We start from the raw sequence: 16,335 nt of genomic DNA, 5'->3' as shown, positions 1-16,335 counted from the left end.
CTTCGTTATGATTCTGCAGCACTGTACAAGTGGGCACCTAAGCGCAAACAATGATGAGGAATTTGGTATTTCTCCAACTTTCTCTGCTTTGTTAGTGTCTAACTTCTCCCACGTGTACAAGATTCAAAACATTTCCGCACTTTTCAGACGACGGTTCAGATCCCCATCCGGTCATCCACATTCAACTTTTCCGTGATTTCCCTAAACCTCCAGCCAAATGCCGGGATGGCTACTCTGAAAGGGCATGGCCTATTTCCCTCCCCATCCTTGAAAAATCCGAGCTTGAGCTCTGTCCCTAAGGACCTCGATATCGGGCGGGACGTTAAACCTTATTTTTCCTTCTTTCTTTCACAAATTCACAACAATGTACCGTAATATATCGAAATAATCTGCAACCAGTTTCATAAAAGAAATTTTATTTCTTAACCGGTTTCGGAAATTTAGTGCCCTTCTTCGGAAGGCTGTACAGAGAATATACCACAAATAAGTAGAAGTCGGATAAGAATATTAAAATTAAGGACGAAAAGTTTAAAAAAATTAAAAATAAAAAAATGGTTCAAATGGCTCTGAGCACTATGGGACTTAACATCTATGGTCATCAGTCCCCTAGAACTTAGAACTACTTAAACCTAACTAACCTAAGGACATCACACACATCCATGCCCGAGGCAGGATTCGAAACTGCGACCGTAGCAGTCGCGCGGCTCCGGACTGAGCGCCTAGAACCGCTAGACCACTGCGGCCGGCTAAAGATAAAACGTGGTATATACTTATAATCATCGCATTTTTTGCTGTGGTCCTATGAAATACAAAAGCAGTAAACAATATAATTATGAAACCATTAATAGAATAAGGGCTCGTAAATGCTTGCATGTACTTCATAGTGCCTGCACAAAAATGGTCGTTGGTATTCACTTATTTTACTTATCATTAGGTTTTTTCATATTACTTATTACGCTGCTCATGTGTAGTTATATTTTTGTTTGTGACTTACGACAATTATAGCTGTGTACAGTTTTGTTTCATTATTTTATCGTACTTTTACCGCCATCCTGAGACCAACCACAAGACAGGCAAGTCATTAGCTGATTAGATCCGGCCGGCACTGACAGAGCGGTTCTAGGCGCTTCAGTCCTGAACCACGCGGCTGCTACGGTCGCAGGTTCGAATCCTGCCTCAGGCATGGATGTGTGTATGGATGTGTGTGATGTCCTTAGGTTAGATAGGTTTAAGTAGTTCTAAGTCTAGGGGACTCATGACCTCAGATGTTAAGTCCCATAGTGCTTAGAGCCATTTGAACCATTTGATTAGCTCCAGTTCTGGTATTATGTCTGCACTTGTTGTTTGTCTTCCGTATACCATTTCTGTAGAAGCACTATGAACCATATGTAAGCATTTACGAGCTTTTATGCAATTAATGGATTCATAAACGTGTTACTTATTGCTCTTATATTTCTTAGGACCACAGCAATATGCTGCATGCATCTTATTGTTGAAACCTCCAAAAAATGCGACTTTTATAAATCTCCGTCCGAACAGCCATTGGAAGGCCCAACGGTACCAACGGACAGCCGTCTCTTCCTCAGCTGTTAGGAGTCCCTCGATGCGGATATGGAGGGGCATGTATCAGTCTGCAGAACGCTCTCTCAGCCGTTGTCAGCTTTCGTGAGCGAACCGCTACTTCTCAGTCAAATGGCTCCTCAGTTTGCCTCAAAAGGGCAGAGTGCAACCTGCTTACCAACAGCGCTCGGCAGACCCGAGTGGTCATCCTTCCAAGTGCTAGTCAAGCCCCACTGCGCTCAGTTTCGGTGATCTGACGGGAACAGGTGTTACCACTGTGGCAAGGCCGTTGACTGACAGTTATAAGTATGCCCCATTCTTATCTTTAAATTCTTAAATTGTTTTAAGCTTTTCGTCTTTAATTTCAGTATTCTTATCTAACTACTACTTATTTGTGTTTTTTTTCTGTACAGCCTTCTGAAGTGGACACTAAGTGCACTGATTATTTCAATATATTCAACTACAACTGAAGATGGATAAAATACTAAATGTAGCTTAAATGTGTTTTCATGTCATGTTAACTACCGTTCATATGAGAATATCTCTAACACGCAGTAGAATGTACTGTCTGAATATTAGAAAAGAATATTCAAACAAAATACATTTGTTTATCCCCAAAAATTCTCCTTTTGTCACAATATACCGAATGCAAAGTTTATACAGCGTCTGGACACTAAACGAACATTCCTTTATTTATTTATTTGGTAGAGTTCTGAACCACGTGTACTTATATAACACTATATAGCACTTCGACTACATAACATTTCATATAACTAGCAGAACATTCCAATAACCGGACAAAACATTTACCATGAAGGCAGAAAACCCCCACAACATGACAAGTTACAGTTCAGCATGTAACATGGATTCAAATTTTATGTTAAAAGGAGCGGGTCATAAGTAAATTGTAATTAATAGGAGAGTGAAAGGTCTCTGTTGGATTCCTTTCATGTTAATTTCTGAAATCTGTTGTCATTTACGGCATAAATTCCTCTTCTAAATTTACTGTGGTGTTTCTGACTATCTGGGAGGAGACTGAGCAGTGGAACGTGTTACTTTTACACATAAAGAAGAACGATCTGTCACACTACTACACTTTAAAACACAGTTTATATGTAATTCATGTCACACAGTCTCATACGGAACCTACATCCGCTTTCTTTTATATACTGTATATGATAAGATGCTGTCACCCCCCCTTCCCTTCTGTGTGAGAGGATGAATGAGCAAATGTATTTGTAGTTGCATGCTGGATGGTAGCAGACAAGCCTGTCTGCTAGAGAACAGTAGGACCAACGTCGGAACAGGTAGCTACGCTTTCTAAAAGCAGAGAGGTTTCTATGCCTAGTATGGTCCTGTCCGTCCCTTGTCATGTTGGTATAGGAAGCTGCCTCTCTGGCCACTTCCGTTTGTATTTGTGAGTCATCCTCAGGAAGGGACCACATCAGTCTGTCCGCGGCGAGCGTCTGAAGTGGTAAGATCTCCGGCTAAGCGCGTGTCTGCTAAGTCGGTAGGACAATGGATTTCTTAAGATCAGCCTAACTGAAAATTTAATCACCTTTATTTCAGATTTAGCTCTAAAATATCTAATGTTATCTTAAATTGCAACGCAGTGTAATTCGAGTATGAAGTTCAGAATATATTCCGGTAGTTACTTTGTCGCTACTTTGTGAGTAAAGTAGAACCACGTGCTGGTCAGTAACTCTAACTAAGTTCATCAATCTTAAATGCGAATGTGCGTGAGATTATAAAGTCTCGTCTTGACAATATTTTTCAATATAGCAACTTTTCTTTATGTTCAGCCCACGTGGGGTGCACTTTGTGAGACCAGTACCATGTGCTTATACAATTGTTTGACCCATCAGGTTAATAGTAAGACGATAGTAACCAGTTCGAGGTTTTTCCTTTGTAAATTGTTTTTCGATCTAATTTATTTTAATTATCAAAATTACTGTGGAGTTACACTCTTTATGTAAATCAAGTTGACCACGTGAAGCATGTGGTGTAATCATCAAAGTAGCCCTCAGCTATTCTTTCTGGGAAGATTTCACAGAGAGTTAGTATGAATTTAGTATACAAGTGTGTGGTAATTACATGACGGACAGGATTGTGCTACGAACGTAACTTCTTTGGGTGAAAATTGAATCGGTTGGTTGTGGTTAATTTCCTCTTGCATATGTTCCAACGTTCTTCGTGTGTTATTTTATGAATGCAGTGTTGTATGCAGTCTCCCAATCTTGGCTCCATATTTGATATGTTCCGTAAGATTACAAACTCACATTTTCACAATCCTAAATAAGGCACCAGTCTAATCATGAATCAAGTTTAATATGCTGAAATTTCAATGATCAATGTTAAAATAAATTTCCAAATATAAACTGATTTATTTCTTTTTATTTAAATTCTCTTTTATATATATATATATATATATATATATATATATATATATATATATATATATATATATATCACCGGTTGTCGTATGACTATTAAAAGATTATAATTAATGTTAGTCTGGTTGGGAATTTGGTAAGCTAGACTTGATACCTGGTGAAACAGTTGCGCAGTAATTAAAGGTTAACTTCCCCAGACAGCTCACAGCTTTAACCCACTTTTATGGTCTTGAATAGCAGCACCGCTTTCAGAAGAAATTAAAGCAGCAACGTTACAAGAGTTAGAAGGATCGTTATACATACGTACTGGAATACATACATCGTTATTTTAAAATGAATAAAACATTGTTTACAATGTACCATATTACAATTACAACATTAGAATATACTATATTAAAACATTATTTACAATTATGCGTGGTAGAAATTTTAAGTTATTGCTAGTCATGGATATCTGACGAATAACTGTACTGGTTGAGAAAGGAAGTTTGGTTCAAAAATTCAAATGGCTCTGAGCACTATGGGACTTAACGTCTAAGGTCATCAGTCCCCTAGAACTTGGAACTACTTAAACCTAACTAACCTGAGGACATCACACACATCCATGCCCGAGGCAGGATTCGAATCTGCGACCGTAGCGGTCGCGCGGTTCCAGACTGAAGCGCCTAGAACCGCTCGGGCACACCGACCGGCGAAGTTTGGTATAAAAGCTTTCAGATATGGAGAGGATCTCTTCTGCAACAGTTTTAACTTGTAATCCATTGTAAATATTTCTGTTTCTAACGAACCATATAGAATTTAATGTGTTCACCATGTCTTAAGTTTGTTGGTGTGTGTAGAAGCTGCATGTCCCCATATGGGGCAGGCATACATGACTGGTTGTGTTATCGACAGAAGGAATCAGTTTTTCCTGTTTAGAGAAGCTCTTTTGTTTATTAAAGGATGTAAGCCTGAAAATACACCTTTTCCTACGTCGCTTATTTGTTTCTTAATGGAAAGTCTTTCAGTTAGGTGAGCTTCCGGATATTTGGAATCTGTTTCAGTACTGAAAAGTGATGTTTACAGCTGTGCTCTGCGACGATCGTGGTTGCTGGCCTGCTATCCAAAAGGAAATGGGAGGGGCAGAAGTAGCATTTCTGTGAATCTACTAAACCACCTATTTAGCATTTCCGGACACTACGTGAAATAATGTAGCTATCGCATTTACTAATAAACTTTGTTTTTGTAAAAGAGGGGTAGCACGACAGGTAGAGGACTGAACTCACATTTGCAAGGAGCAGTGTTTAAAAATTCCTGTGGCCATTCAACTATAGGTGTGTCGCGTTTTCACTAAACCACACTGCGAATTCTTAGATAATTTCTTACGCAGTCACCTACATCAAATATTTTACTCGAGAAGTAAAATTACGTTTCGATGAATGATCGTGTTTACATCATTGAGATGTAGATGATGTGGGACTGACGGCTTTTCTATAAAGTACTGTTTCTGAGTTGTACAGTTTCACTATAAAAATATTACACAAAAAAGCTTTTATTCCTGAAAATTAGTGGTCTATGTTAATTACCTGTGGAATAACACGTATTGCACAGTAAATGGTCCAGGCTGATTAAGAACATATACACACTTCACGATATTCCATAGACAAACGTACTCGGTGAAGGAAGTTATTTCTAGGATACATTGCCTTACTTATCTATACCCACAGAATTTATGACAGCAAATATACAATAGTGTTTACACTTTGTTTTTAAGGTACGAACAAATGCCACGCTGTAGAATGGGTGCTAAGATTTACTGGCGCACTGACAATAACTGCAGCTACCCGTATCAAATACAATACATTCATCAATGTCCCACATAAATTTTGATCGTTGTCTGATATTTTTATGATGCTGCGTTTATTTATTTATTGTACGACATAGTAGATATTTGTGCTGAATAATCTACCGAACAGAATGAATTAACACCAAGCGAACTCAATAGTACTACAGCTTCACAGTTACAGCAGTCGAAGCAACTAGCCGCTATGCACTTCGAGAGTCCAAGTGAAGCAGAAGGAAGATTCCGTGACTCCCCTTCACTCGTAAGAAACCTATATGCCGACTGTTCAGGAAATTCGTTCATGCCGGCCGCGGTGGTCTAGCGGTTCTGGCGCTGCAGTCCGGAACCGCGGGACTGCTACGGTCGCAGGTTCGAATCCTGCCTTGGGCATGGGTGTGTGTGATGTCCTTAGGTTAGTTAGGTTTAAGTAGTTCTAAGTTCTAGGGGACTTATGACTTATGACCTAAGATGTTGAGTCCCATAGTGCTCAGAGCCATTTGAACCATTTTTTTTTTTTTTTTTGCCAAATTCGTTCATGTCGGCTATATACTACACCATCAGTTAAGTCAGAGTTACCTATGTTGTTTCACATACGATTCCTCCGTTTATACCGAAACCAAGACCTATTATTAAGAAACAATGGCATGCTATTTTGCAAGAGTGTTATAATTTGCACTTTCCACACAAGGTGGAGTGCTTACCGGACGCGATTTTAATGACGTCGACATTAATTACACGGTAAAGGAGCAGTCCTTAACAGGTCATTGTACTAGCTTGGTTTATGGGCACCTCGGAAAAAGAAATGGGTAGTAATCTTGTTTCTGAAAGTTTCCCGCTGCCAATTAACGTTTCAGAAAAATAAAACATCTTCCCTGCTGGATCATAGCTAAACAATAAAACGGTACTTCTGTCTTTGATTCCAGTCACTGACCACAAACAAATTGTAGTGAGACTATGGATTTCGATCCATATAATTTGTAAAGTTATGGTCTGTAGTTCAAAATGGTTCAAATGGCTCTGAGCACTATGGGACTTAACATCTATGGTCATCAGTCCCCTAGAACTTAGAACTACTTAAACCTAACTAACCTAAGGACATCACACAACACCCAGTCATCACGAGGCAGAGAAAATCCCTGACCCCGGGTCTGTAGTAATATTTTTGTAATGTTTATATTTCGTTCTTAGTTAAATTGTACATCCATGTGTTGTACGCTAGTTTGCTTCCGATATGATAAATAAATAAACTACACTTACTCAATAGCGCATTGGGATTGGATGAGATCTGTGAGATTCTACAAAGATTACGTGAAAGAACTTGCTTTTCTTCTGGTAGCAGTTTATCTAGGCCGCTGGAGCCACGTGGTACCAAGTGGTTGGAAAAAGGCTCAGGTCATACACATTACGAGGAAAGGTCGTAGGTAAGACAGGCATCCCTGTACAGCTATTTCGCTGACTTCAATCTGTTTTAGAATTACGGAACAAGTTTTTATGCTCGGGCATTACGACCTTTTTGAAGAACGAAAATCCCCTCTGTAAAAATTACCTTGGATTCTGCAGGCAGACTGTTTGCGTGGCTCAGCTCACTCTGTTTGTCCACTATTGCAGAGTGCCGCATACAGCTGCGCCAGGTTGATAACGCCTTTCTTGACATCTGGAAGGCATTAGATGCGCTTCCTCATTGTCATTCAATGAATAAAGTAAGTGCTTCCCGAGTACCTGAAACAAGTGTGTGAAGAATTTCTGCTGCTGAAGGGAAAAACTAATTTCTTATGTATGCAATACGATCCATTTCTACGAAATAATAGACGCATTTACACACTACATAATTATAACTCCTTTCCATGGTAACGTGGTCTTACCTTTCTTTTTCTTTTTCAGGATAATGGAGTAGAACGCTTGCGGCAGAAGAGCATGTGGCTGTTGTTAGAGCACGATAGCGCGGTTTATCATATCCGGAGGTGTAACATGAGTTCACTGGGAAATTTCACAATCCTGCACCAACAAGAGCAAACATCCTGTTACACGTCAATAAGCCCCGAAGAACTAGAAATGTTACCGATGAATCATGCTCCGGGAAACTTTCTGTACGACAGAGATCATTCAGCGAATAATAGAAGTGATCGATAGGTCCGAATGCAATAACTCGTCGTTTAAGCAAAGAATTACACGCGGATCAATAATTTTTAGATATTTACAATTCACGCTACAGAAAAAGCCGTAATACATTCAAGTGCTCCACAAATTACACCATGAAGATTACGCAGCTCGTCAAAATGCGTGTTACGATTTGATAACACAACGAACACCTCATGGATCACAAAAATGTATGCACTGAAACTTGTCTCTAGTCCACAGCAACATAGCAAGAAGCAGTATTCACAAATGAGCAGGAGGAAACGTGAGTAAATGCTGTCAAACTACCAAACATAGTCCAATGATGACAAACTACACCAAATAGCTACCCATACCTAAGTTTCCCACAGGTTAATCCAACTACACAAAACCAACAAAAACACGTTCGGCACACAAAAACAAACCTGTCACACCTCAGGAATAGCCAAATACTACAATGGCAAGGCCAAAAACGGGAATATGTAACGTTTCTTACCTGAACGTACGTTTAAAGATTGGACTATAATCAAAAATTCAATGCAGACGATATCCTGACATTCCTCATGTTTGCGTATGACATTGTGTTCTAATTTAGATCTGTGGCTGATTTCGGTTGGAAGTCACAGGACACACATAATGTAAAATAAAAGGTAAAATTCATACATAATCAAGCAGAGGAAAACATTCTTCTCCCTCACTGACTTGGAGATCCTCTTCAGTGTTGTCGCCATGTGATACCCTCACCTGGCTGTCCTCCGTGCCACCAGTGCACACTGCCAACTATTTTTCTACCTTGTACTCCACAGAACGACAGAGGAAGAATGCCGACACCTCTGTAGATCTCTAGGTGCAAGATCCCCAAGTCTCTGCGCACTATAGCAATGAGTCTTCGAAGGCTGGCACTCGGAAACCGCCGAGGTGACACTCCTTCATTTTTTCTCTCCTCCCCTTTCCTCGCCATGACTCCTCCAATGGAGCATTTGTGGCCGTAGGTCCACAAAGAAGAATTGCGGCTGCTCTTGGAATTGCAGCGTCCACTTCTTCTCTGCCTCCAGAAAACAAAATTGCATCCTCACGACAGCTTTTACCTCTCGCATTTCTTTCCGGTCCACTTTGACCATCCCCACAAGGACGGCATTCCATCTCGTGGGGGAGTCATACTGTTCACCGGTATGACGCTCATAGTCAAATCATCTCCTTGACTATCCAGCTTTAAGCTGTTGCAGTCTGCACTTTCCTTCCTCACTTGACCTTTTACCTTTGTACTGTCCATCACTTGGTGTCAACAGGGCAGATTTCCTCCAGTTCATTGGGCAACTCTCTCGGCCCTTTTTGCTGCTTGGTGACGTTAATGCACACCATCCTTCGACGTTCTCCCAGCACCTGTCCGAGAGGTGCCGTCTTGGCTGACCTTCTCAATCAACTTAACGTTATTTGTCTTTACACGAAAGCACCCACATTCCTTTCAGACTTCATACACACGTAGTCCCATTTGGACCTCTCCTTCTGCACTGTCCATCTTGCTCATCGTCTCGAGTGGTCCGTTCTCTCTGACACGTACTCAAGCAACCATTTCCCGTGTGCTAGCCATTTGCTGACTCCTACCCCACACCAAAATGGCAGCTTTCTAAGGTCGACCGGAGGTTCTACTCCTGCCTCGCAATCTTCTACGAACAGCATTTCCCCAGCTGTGATGACCAAGTAGAATATCTTACAAACGTTATCCTTACCACCGCAGAATGTTCCATTTCTCGCACTTTCTCTTTACCGCGCGGTATCCCAGTCCCTTGGTCGATTGAGGTATGCCGCGACTCAATTCGCGCATGAAGAACTGTCATCCAACGATTCGTTATAAACAGTTGCATGCACAATGTCGTCGTGATGTTCGAGATAGGCAAAAAATCGATCGTGGGCGATTCCCCAACTTCTGCACTGACCGTATCAGATGATGTCATAGTGGACCCTATTGCTACCTCCAACACGTTAAGCCGTCATTTTGCGGAGATTTCGGGTTCCTCCTGCTATCACCCTGCCTTCCTCCATCAGAAACGAATGGTGGGGACTCAGACGATACCCTTCTCTTCACAGAATCGTGAGGGAGTTAGATCATGCTGTCATTTCATCCCTATCCTACGCAACAGGACCGGACGATGTTTACATTCAGATGTTGCAGCATCTTTCTCTTGCGAGCAAGCACTTTCTCTTTCACATGTACAATCGCATCGTGTTGTGAATGGTTTTATGCGGAAATACCAGACAGTCGTCGTCGTTTTAGATTTGGAGAAAGCCTACTCTCGTAACCGCGACAGGGACGGTCGCGGGGTTGTCGCTAGCGAGAACGTGACAGAACCGACGGGAGCGGCCCGCGAACAATCAAGACGGACGAACGGGAATGAAAGGACAAGCATGACGACAGACAACGGAGCAAGACACCAAAATCAACAACAAAGTACTAAGCCACGGGGTCATAAGAGACAACCTCACGAGATCAAGATAACGCCCACTCGTAACGGAAGGCTGCGTTCACACTGCCGGCCGGGCCGGGCCGGGCTGAAGCGTACTGGCTCGGCTCGTGCCCAGCCAGCTCAGGCCGACGTGTAGAGCATTCACACTGCGCGCCGCGCCGAGCCGGGTCGGCGAAATGGGGGAAAATCCACTTCTCCGATTTTCATGTTCTAAAAATTCTTAGCGGTATATAAGACTGCGCCACATCGTTTTATGAACTCATTTTTTCCTTAAAAGCGTTACTTACGTCGTGAAAAAAGAAAAAGTCTACTTTTCGTTTCGCGTGATTTCTTAGTTTCGTAACGCTTCCCAACCGATTTTGAAGAAAGTATGCGGCTAAAAAATCTTATTTTTGTACACGTGCTAGCGTAACATATTAGCTTTGTATTGAATCATTTATCTTTTCATATTTCTTAACAGTCATTGTGAAATGATGCTATTTGTCAACGTTGTGCACTTGATTTACAAATCTTGTAGTGAAAAAGTTATGTAGCGGGTAGCTTACTGTTAGATCCGTTTTAGACCATACATTGTTGCGAATGAAATGTAGCTAAAAGTACCAAAAAGTTTTTGAAATGATAATGACACTGATATCTGTCTCTGGTCACAAGTAATGCGAGATATTCAGTGGCGTCAGTGCCGCGTCCGCAAGCCACCGAGTTCGAGCGGTTACAGCTTGGTTTAATGTAGTCATATTATGCAGGACAGAAAAAAATTAATTACTAGTGATCAGTGGTGTAAAACTAATCACAAAAACAAACTGGAGATTTGTGATACGTTTACTGCAGAAACTGAAGCGCAATTCTGTAGTCTCGTTGTCTACTTTAACAGAAAAATAATGGAGAGTTAATGAAACTACTGTACATCGACACAGCGTTTCATTGTTCTTCATTGTTTTTTTTTTTCTTCCTTGGAGGGCTGCGCTGCACTGTCAAGGTAATCCCCACTCTTTGGCTAAATGGATGTCAGCTGCCGGAGGCCAAATAAATAAATTTAAAAAATCCCCACCGTTCGACAGCTGACAAGCAAGTCAGTAGAAAACGCAGCTGCAGCCAACAGCTGCTCGCCTTTGGCTAGTCTGTGCTGTCGTGTAGAACAATGTCTTCACTCTTTTATTCGTATTGTTTTGAATCTGCTGTAACTCGTCGAGTTTTGAAGTACAGAAGAACTAGGAGGTTATGGATTCATCCCATAAATAGCGACAGACATTTAGGAGAGTTTTTTTCTTTATATGAAGAACTTAAAAACTATCCTGAAAAATTTTATTCTAATTACAGAATGAATCATAATACATTTCAGTATGTGCTGCAGAACATTCAAGACAAAATTTCTAAACAGAACACAAATTTTCGCAGAAGTATAACAGCAGAAGAAAAATTGTGTATAACGATAAGGTAAGATTCGTTAGTACAAAATTTTTGGTTTGCAGTAGAACTTTGTACAGCATTCGCTACCTCCAGTTAATTGTAGTCATGCTTTTGTATTTTAAATTTCACAAACGCTAACCTCTGAGGGGAAGAGAGTTTATGGGACTCCTGAGAATCATTAGGAAGTAATTAGCTTCGTCATTTTGGGTAATGTCTTGCTGTGCCTTCAACGAAGAATCGCAGAAATACTCCTTCAGAATTTTCCAACTTGTTTCTTCTTTTTTCTTCATGATGCAGCGCTTGGCAGTGGTGATGGTTCATCATGTGGAGCCACTGATGACCTCACAGAATTCTTTTCATTACCTTGTAAGATAGACAGATTGATAGGCGAAGAGTTTTGAGATAATGCACTTTGACTCAGTGGTTCTATTTCCACTGATAGGGAACTGCCACAGCATGACTTTACAATGCATTATCATCTGGTAGGGACACATTTCCGTCCCTCAGTGACACTCATATCTGTCTCCGTTTACAAGTAACTGCGAACTATTCAGTGGCGGCAATGCCGCGATCGCTGGCAAGCTATTGTTGTAAATGCATGTAAATACGGTAGATTAAATAAATGAAATAAAAGTAATTTCGCATGTATCATCATAATAAACGTAATTTTTCCTCACTGATTGTGAAATGTGAGGTAACATCTTAAAATAAAAGACGTGTGCAGTCACACTTGTGAAGAAAGCAGAAGGGAGACGTGTGATGCTTGTACTGCAGAAGTTGTAGTGCTGCTCCACAGGCTCGCGCCTGCGGTCGGCTCGCGCCGGCAATATTAAACACTCGGAATGTCGTCGGCTCGGCTCCGGGAGGCTCACGCCGTGTCGGCGCGGCCCGGCCGCCAGTGTGAACACCGCAATTCAAAACCATGTGTTTGATATCGAAGCGGGCGGCGGCCCGGCCAGGCTCGGCTCGGCCCGGCCGGCAGTGTGAACACAGCCTAGACTCGGGGCCAGGAGCGCGCGCAGCCACGGCTTACGGCGCGACTGCTGCAGCGACCTCTAGTGGTCACCGAGGTCTATGCCGTCTGGCGCGGATTCGAAACCCGCGGTGCTCAGTACCGGACCTACTAAACCTGCTGGGGGACTGGTATTCTCCGTACTCTCTACAGGTGGGGCTTCTGTGGCCGCATGCTTCATTTCCTTCAGGAATTTCTAAAAGACTTTTCAAGGTACGTATGGGTTTCGCTCTATCAGACACTTTTATCCAGAAAAACGGTGTACCTCAGGGTTCCATCCTGAGTGTCGTCCTTTTTGCTATTGCCATTAACCCTATTATGGCCTGTCTCTCGCTAGACATCTCCGGTTGACAATTTTGCGTTCTACTGCAGTTCTCCACGAACTTGTCTCCTTGAGCATCGTCTTCAGCGTTGTTTCGATCGCCTTTGCTCTTGGAGCGTCGACAATGGCTTTCGCTTTCCCACCGACAAAACCGTTGCATGAATTTCTGGCTGCACAATTGGTTTCTTCCACCTCTGTATGCCTTGAGCCTGTTGCTCTTCCATTCGTTGAAACTACGAGATTCCTGGGGTCATGTGTCTTACCTGGCCGCCCACTGTACACCATTCCTCAGTGTCCTACGTGTCCTCAGCAGTACTTCCTCGGTAGCAGATCGGACCATCCTCCTCCATTTGTACTGCTTCCTTGTCCGCTCGAAACTAGAACATGAGTGTTTAGTTTATGCACCTGAACGCCTGTCCATCTTACGATGTCTCAACACAATTCATCATTGTGGCATCCATTTGGCCCCTGGTGCCTTTTACACTAGCCCGGTTGAGAGTCTGCATACAGAAGCTGCTGAACTACCGCTGTCATGCCGCCGTGATTTCCTCCTCAGCAGATACGCATGTCATTTGTCTGCCATGCCTGTCCACCCATCCTATACTTCCTCCTTCGACGCCTCCTTTGATCGTCAGTGTGGGGCGCGTCCCTCTTCCTGTTACCTCCTGGAGTTCGCTTTCGGCTGTTGCTACGACAGCTTAACTTGACGCTACCGCCGCTTTCCCATTGGGTGTGAACCCTTCACCAACTTGGCTTCATGCAGCAGCCCGTGTTCACCTTCGCGGTAGTATCTTTTTGTACACTAATGGCTCTCGGACTGACCGTGGTGTCGGATGGGCGTTTGTCGTTGGTACCAGCGATTTTCGGTATCAGCTTTCGGACCACTTCGTAATATTTGCAGCGGAGCACTTTGCCCTGTATCAGACCACGCAGTACATCCGGCGACACAGTCTCTTCAATTGTTTCATCTGCTCCAGCTCTCTCAGTGCCCTTCAGTGTCGCTGAGTGCTGTACACCGTCCATCCCATAGTGCAATGGATCCAGCAAAGCTTTCACTTGCTCACTTGTGATGGAGCCACTCTGATATTTATGTGGGTCGTTGATCACGTCAGCCTGATGGGAAACGAGGTCGTTACCTCTACTGCCAACGCTGCAGTCCTCGTACCGTACCTCGCCCCACTAGTTCTTCCACTCCTTCCGACGATCTCTGTGTTGCCGTCTGTCAGCAGGTGGTGTCACTTTCACATCACCATTGGTCGTCCCTTCATAGGGAATTAAACGTCTCCCAGCGGCTTGGATGACCTCGTCTCGGTCCTCTTGCTGCGAGAAGATCATTTTAGCTACGTTGCGTATTGGGCACTGTCTTTTCAGTCATCGCCATTTGTTTAGTGGTGATTCCGCTCGACTTTGTGCTCATAAAACTCAACCTTTGACAGCTCGCCAATTCCTGATGGAATGTCCTTTCTTTAACCACTTATATTCTCATTTATGTTTGCCGTTTGAGTTATCAGTCGTTTTAGCGAGCGACGCGCGGGCTGTCGACGGCGTTTTACTTTTAATCCATCATAGCAATTTGGCGAAGGACATTAAACTTCAGTTCAGGATCTCCGTTGTCTCTATGGCGTATTTTATGGAGCGTTCTCACAGTCCCTGTCTTTATCCGTCGACTGGGCTTAACGTGCAGTCGTTTTTAACTCCTTTTCCATCTTCGTGTTCTACGGTTCTGACATCGGCGCATATGACCCCAGTTATTTTGGCGTCCTAAAACAAAACAAAAACATTCATGGTGCCGTTTATCACTTGCCATCTTGTATTTACGGTCCTGCCGCCTCCTTTTTTTATTTTATTTGAATTACTGGCGTCACTAAGTTGCTGGTTTGTCTCCCCGTGAGTGGCAGCAGCAGCGCTTATCGATAACAGCACTGTCGTATTATCTTTGCTGTGACGGCTAGTATTTCCGGGTCGTCGTATGTCGGGAGTTCAGTCGGGGGCGCAGCAGCAGTGAGGTCCGGACAGCCGTGATTCGCCCGAGTGTTGCCGACACACATGACTTGAGTGGCGACGGCCTTGCTTGGCCATTCGGTCGGTCGTCTGATCAGACAAAATGTATTTGGTCGCCGACTGCCTATAGGTTCTCTGTGTCTGTCGACTTGTGATTAGTCTTTGTTGTAGTTTAGTGATTGATTTTACGATTGTTCGAGTTCCTTGTGGAAGTGTTTTCGTGGAACTGTGTGTAGCTTGTGTCATGTCCACTGGGCAGTTATTCAAATGCAGTACTGCAGTCAGTCCGCCGGGGCAGAGTAGCGACGAAGTCTCCGTGGCGCGCAGTCAGGCCGCAGCCGCTGGCGGCGTGCACGCGCGGTTGCAGTTGTGAGGCGCTTCTTGCGAGGGTTACGAAGTTCGTCGCCCACCGATCCTGGACACTAAAGTCGAGTGCTCACTTAACCTACTATCAAGCCTCAACTGCTATCACATCACTTCATTTGGTCCTGGTGGTCGCTTTCTGGGAGATTCCCGCGAGCAACAACGTGTGTGCATTGAAGTCGGCTAGAGTTGCAGCCGTTTTCCTGTGGTGTTTAACTTAATTTAATCCATTCCTTCATTAATGAAGTGTACCAGCAGTATCTTCTGCTTTGTGGCCGTTGACGCTCCGGCTACCTGCCCTGGTCGTTGACATAGTTTTCGTCAGTGTATTTTCCTCGCCGTGTTGATGCTGGCTGTCCAGCACCGCGTGTAGTTTGACAGCTGACATGTGTTGGTAGTTTTGGGCGTTTATTCGGACTTGGCTGGATTGGGCACCAGTATCCAGAACGTTGTGCTACTGACATCTTCTTGTCGTTTTGCCGGTAGGGTGGAGCAGAACTGATCTTGTTGGTTGGTTCGTCAGCTGGCTTTCGATTGGGTTGCCTTCCGATTAAGAGGTTGTCAGTATGGCTGCCTGTCTCACCTAAACGTGTGTTAGTGTTACTTTCCCAGGCCGATCCTTGGAACCTTCTGAGCGCCGCTCCTTGTATTTTAGATAGTAATTTCGTTTCTAGTCTTAAGCACTCTGTGTGGCCTTCAGCCGAGTTTTAGCTTATTAAAATTGTGAGGCTTTTCTTCTTAGGCCTTAAACCGTAATACTGTTCTTCATTAATGTGTGGACTTCAGCCGAGTTCTATGGGAAAAATTTAAGCTAAGACTTTCAGCCTATTTATATGGAAGATAAAAAAATATTTTTCTAAAGAAGGGAAGACTCC

This window comes from Schistocerca piceifrons, chromosome 1 (assembly GCF_021461385.2).
Source record: "Schistocerca piceifrons isolate TAMUIC-IGC-003096 chromosome 1, iqSchPice1.1, whole genome shotgun sequence".
NCBI lineage: Eukaryota > Metazoa > Arthropoda > Insecta > Orthoptera > Acrididae > Schistocerca > Schistocerca piceifrons.
Note: the sequence above shows the minus strand (reverse complement) of the source record.